Source organism: Poecilia latipinna, unplaced genomic scaffold, assembly GCF_001443285.1.
Source record: "Poecilia latipinna isolate Pla-1442-1.1 unplaced genomic scaffold, P_latipinna-1.0 Scaffold498, whole genome shotgun sequence".
NCBI lineage: Eukaryota > Metazoa > Chordata > Actinopteri > Cyprinodontiformes > Poeciliidae > Poecilia > Poecilia latipinna.
In genome coordinates, this window is record NW_015113114.1 from 294096 (window position 1) to 300102 (window position 6007).

General features: G+C 40.7%; 1 protein-coding gene across 2 annotated transcripts in view; it reads left to right on the forward strand.

Annotated features, from left to right (window-relative positions):
- adamts7 (a disintegrin-like and metallopeptidase (reprolysin type) with thrombospondin type 1 motif, 7) overlaps positions 1-6007 on the forward strand; it is a 154169-nt gene that overhangs the window by 112506 nt on the left and 35656 nt on the right. The gene's annotated exons all lie outside the window — the stretch shown is intronic.

Sequence of the window (6007 nt, forward strand, 5' to 3'; positions counted from 1 at the left end):
CCCAACCAGCTCCAAGTCCGGTGGTCGAGCAAACTCTAACATGTTGTGAGAGCAGTCTGATAATCGGTGGAGAGCAGCAAACTGTCCAGAAGTAAGTTATTTCAAAGTCCTCTGGCTCCTGGCATTGCTCTGCAGAAAAGTGTGGAATCAAACCACAAGAGAAACTCTGAGTTTCCATGAGCCGCTGCATCTGTCCTCAGCACAATGGCCTTGTTAGGGCTTTGACAGCAAACACCTGGAAAAAGACCCGTCTGAGGTCCTTCATTTTTTTATTATCGGGTCATGAAGTGATTGAGCCAGGCTCACTTTACATAATCAGTTCATGTTTCAGTCGTGATGGATTAGCAACACTAGATTGGTGATGATTGGGACGCCACATGGCTCATTGTTAGAGCAGCTGCACCACATATAGCGGCTATGCTATTATATTATAGTGAACAGAGGGGAATTATACTTTTTTTTACCTCTTGGTGCCCAGTTTGCTTCCCGTCCTCGCGGCCATTTTCATGTCTTTCTCTTCTCTCTCTATCAGCCTTTCTGTCCTGTCCAGCTGCACCTCGATAAAACTGTATCCGTGTCAAACTCTATAAGAAGTTTGATTTTCCCTCAACATGTTTGGACCCTAAAAAGTTAACATGCACAAAAGAGGATGGAGCTATAAAATATTATTGTGGGTAAACATGCAGGACGATTCATTGGAGATTTTGTTGTTGGAGTTTCTAAAAACACAATCGGCAAAAACAAAAATATTTTTACCTAAGGACACAAAAATGGGCCTTGGATGGTTTGGCTGCCGAGTTGCATCCTCTTCTCAGGTTTTACTTTTCTTTCTTGTAATACCCAGATTTCAAATTGTTGCATATTTCATAACAGGAAGATTTTAGTTGAGGTGCTCTTCACCCATTTACTTCATAAAATCACTTATGATTCTTGGATGATTTCTGGATAATCTATGTAGGAAAAGTGCTCATTTAATCTTTCTTCTGTGTTGCTTATTAGCGCTCACATATCCAGCTAACTCTTTCACAATCAATTAATTTTTTTGTAACGTAACGTAAACAATCTGTTTTGGAATTAGCCGAGGGATTTCCAGATTTTATTACAGAGGCAATATATCCGTCTTTTTTTGTTTTCTTATTACAGAAACATATTCTTTCAAAGTTAGCCAACTATTTCGGAAAGTGAACTTTTTCTTTCAGTCTCTTAACTTTGACATAAGAATCTTTGAGGCAGAAAGACTCCTAATACTCAGAAATGAATTTATATGTAACCAAATTTAAATTGGATGGTTACTTTAGAAGCTGTGTTCCTAGCAGCTTGTCAGAATGAGAGAAGCTATCCCTGTGTCTTCAGCTGAATCTATATTTAAAAAAAAAAAGGCCTAAGAGAAAAACATGGAATAGGATTATCAGAGCTGATGAAGAGCAAATGACTCATCTGTCAGGTCTTGTATTAAATCTTTGCTGGATTTTATGAAAGACGCAATTCTCAGAATCATCTGCTCATCAGTTGCAGAATTTTTTTTTTGTTTTAGGTATGAGATTTCTTCTTTTATTCTTCATTTATCCACCTCTCCCGTTCTTTAAAAACAAAGCGGAAAATATGCTGTCATGGCCACGAATTGTTCTGAAAATTGTTGAACGCGATCAAAGTTCTCAAAAAGAGAAAGATCCTCTGAAAGAAATTGATCAAAAACTGTATGGTGTTTTCTGATAAAGACAAAATATCTGCATGTTTTTACAGTTTGATTCAAATATACCTGGAGACCTTTAAGCTATGTTTAAATCTACTTGTTTCCTTATTGCATAGTGTTACATAAGAAACAGATTGCCTCTGTGTCAGTAACATTCTCATCTTTGTAAAGCACTGAGCTGCTGCACTGCCGAAACAGACTGCTGTCAGATCCGTTTTAGCTTGGTGAACCTTTCTCTGGGAATGCCTGAATATTCATTTATTACACTGATGCAAGACGGGGACGGATGCTGTACTGTCAGAATGCTGCGTTTGTTGCTTGGCGCTTTCCCTGTGTGTGTGGGTGTGTGTGTGTGTGTGTGTGTGTGTGTGTGTGTGTGTGTGTGTATGTGTTTGTTCATTTGGGGAGGTTGGAATAAATTGCATTTGTGAGGGATTGAGCGTTGTGGAAAAACAGGGAGCTGACTCAGTACAGTGCAGTCAGCTCCAGCATATTCACTACTGTTGCAAACGTGTCTAGACGAGCCTCTTTAATAGCTCAACAAGAAAATTGTTATGTCTTGAAATGTTGGAAAAAAGCTTAAATATTGTTCAAATCAGCACCGTGGACCCAGGTCTATGTACGGTGCAGAACACACTCTGAGCTCCTTCTGCATGAATTGTCGTGGCATGCACGCGATAAGCCTGGTGCTCAGCTGAGATGTTCTCCTGAGTAAACTGCAGTTCCTGACGTCTCTGCTTAGCTCAAAACAACAAATGCAACATTTGTTGCCCTTTTCCTGGTTGCATCTCTGCAGTGACTCTTGAATAACATCAGCCCACACCTTGTGAATCTTTCCCAAAGTCTTATTTGGGGTTTGCATCTTAATCCTGCCTGTTGGCCTGTACAATGTATTTTGTTTTATTTTTACCACATGTTCTCCATCCACTCAGTTTTCCATTATTTCTCTGAGATTGTCCAGCAGTGACCTTTTTCGGCTTACCTCATTATAGGTGATCGTGGAGGACTGTCTGCAGGACAATCAGCAATTCTCTCAGATTGTGAAGCGTTAACATTTTTGACATCCTGCGTCGTCATAATATATCTAATTTTGAGATACTTCAATCAAACACTCCTAAATTGTTAGCAAATGTAACTCTCAGTTGCTACACACACTGCTTTAAGTGGGACAGCATGCACAGGTACACATAACCCCTCACCCTTCTGGGACTTTTCTTTCCAGAGTTCGGTGCCTACCGAGGCATTTTTCCGGTGTTGTAACAGGTGTTATATTAGTCTGCGTTTCCCCATCATTGTGCTCCCCCTACAGCTGCGCTTCGTGCAAAACTAAATGAATAAAACCAACAACATTAAAGACACACATTCCCGCTCCCATCCTGCAACGCTCTGCTCGCACACAGAAGCACCATGACAACCTGTCAACCTTCGTGGTGAAGAGACACAGCGCCAATCCCCAGACAGCCGCTGATGAGAGGCATGGAATTTAATAAGCACAACGGGAAAAACGGCATATGGAACAGAGTGAGGAAATAGATGTGCATCTGGGCATGAAAACGAAGAATCCAGCACCAAACAGCGAAGAAACAAGAGCTCATATGAGAGGCAGATCAGGTGAAACACATGGGGATAATGAAGTAAATGGAACAGGTGAGAGTAGATGCAACAGAACCTGGAGGCGGAGAACAACTGAAGAGGACATCACAAACCAAGAAAAGCTAAGAAATGAAATGAGCACAAAGAACAACATTCAAGAAACACAAAGGAATAAGATAACGTGGCAAGATCTTTTGATCTATAATTGATACAACGAAAAGTATTTGGTGAAACGTTTACTAAAGTATCTCAACAGATCATCTGATTTAATATTCAGAAATTAACTCATCAGCTGAACAAAAAGTCTAAAGTTATGTGCAAATGTTGGGAATTCAGAAACAAATAATAATAAAAAAAATAACCCTTTCATGCATGAATTATGATCCCTTGTGGCAGGATTTTTTTCCTTTTCTTTTCTTAAGGCATAAAAAAGGTAGGAAAAAAAATTTAATTTTGTAAAAAAAAAAAAAAATTAAATTTCATTTAATTTTTTTCTAGTTGATCAATTGTAATTTTCTCCAAATACAAAGTTGTTATTTGAAAAAATGCATCAGTAGTACTGTTCTTTAGGGGTTATCTGATGTCACAATATATTTTTTCATCTGTCTACAGTAGAAGGAAGGACCGGGTCGGTCGGCATGCTTTTTTGTCTGTCGGCCATATTGGATTTAACAAAAATTATTTATTGCATTTGCAGCTGATGGCCAGTAGTTGATAATGTATTTTATGATGCATTAGTGTCCACTTCAGTGGTCCGTGTGCATTTATAACATAAAAAGCCACAAGAAGCACAAGAAAATGCCTTTTAGATAGCTATCCACTGTAGTGACCGAAAGGGTTAATATAAACAACATGACTATAAAATAAATTAAGCCGAACCATCACTTTAAAAAAAACTGGGTTTGAGTTGATTCTCGAGCTTGGCCCTATATATTTCCGAGTTTTTTTTTTGTTTTTGTTTTTTTTTCATAATGTTTGATAACAAAAATTAAAACTTCTCAATGTTTGACATTGTCTAGCAAACTGTTTTTACGTCAGGCTACAATAGAATGTTCAGTTCCAATGGTATCAATGACATCAGCAGTGATGTAATCTCTCTATGATATCACAAGGGAATCTCTCTCTTGAATGTGGCTCGCAGACAGAGTTTTCTCTGACCTGTTCCACAGTTCAATCGCGGCAGATCACCCTTCAGAGCTTGTTAGATATCGAATCCAGAGAAGTGAGAATTTACCAGTCATGAAGCAACAGCAGACTGCTTTTAAACATGAAGCTTTTCCAGCTAAGCTTTCATGGGTCGACATAGTAGATCTCAACATCCAAGTCGACTATGACGCTGTCATTTTCCCTGTTGAAGATGACAGCGTCAGCCCCATTGAGCCGGAAGATCTATCAGAGATCCAGGGGGAATCAAGTCCTTCCGGCAACTTTGAAAGACCAACATCTTTGGAAGTCGAGCAGAAAACAACACCATCTGCTGGCTTCGAGATTACCCCCTCAGTGGAAGACGTGGAAGAGACAAACCAACACATCAAAGATCTAACAAAGCAGGTAGACGATCTTAAAACAGAGTTGCAGAAAAAGAATTTTGAACTCCAAGAGGAAAGAGACCGTAGGGTTGCATTTCAGGCTGAATTCAAATCCCAGCAGGAGGAGATTCAAAAACTGCAAACGATGTTGGAAAAAGAACGTCACCAGCAAAAGATTAAAGATGTGCCAAAGGTTTCCTGCTCTTCCAAAGTCACAGTTGACAAGAGTGTTCTTCAACAGCTGGAGTACTTCAAGCGGGAGGCTGCAAAATACGCCTCCCGCAATAAAGGACTTATTGAAGTAATGGTTGAAGAATACAAAGTGAGACTTAAATATGAGGAGCAGCTCAAAAATCACTCTGAGCAAGCTTCCAGATTTAAGGCTCAGGAGGAAACGATGAAAGCTCTCCAGGGTCAGGTTGCAGACCTTAAGGTGGAGTTAAAACTTGCTCTAGAAAATATCCATCCTAGAGTCTCCACCCAACCAAAGACCCCCCTGCAAGCAGAGGAGCCCAAGCAAAGGCAGACCTTCAATCAACAAGGGGTCTCCATGCATGGCCTGACTCGGCCTTTGCGCCGACCCACATCCAGCTTGCAAACAGTAGGCTCCCTACAAATAGAGGAGACCAAGAAAAGGCAGACCTCCATTCAACCAGGGAGGTCCGAAGAAAGACATACCTTTGATCAACCAGGGAGGTCCGAAGAAAGACGGACCTTCACTCAACTAGGGAGGTCCGAGGAAATACGGGGCTCTAATCAACCAGGGAGGTCCGAGGAAAGACAGACCATCTATCAAACACAGAGGTCTGAAGAAAGACAGACGTCCATGCGACCAACCTCAACTGGTTGCATGCAGGGCCTTCATGTTGGCATTGGCATGAAGACCAATCTAAGCTCGGCTCGGCCTTTACACCGACCCACACCCAGGTGGTACTAACCTAGGTCACTATCCAAACCCAGGTTTTGCCAACACTGGGCATTATTGTAAATTCATTCTTTTACTCCAGGGGTGCTCAAAGTCGGTCCTCCAGGTCCGACTTTGAGCACCCCTGCTTCACACAAATTTAGAAAATCAAAACAGACACAGGCAATTAAAATCCCTGACTCCAAAATCAATGGAGAAAACAAGATCAATTTCAGAGTTAAAACCCCCAAAATAAACATTATTAAAACTGTCCAGAAACACCCAATC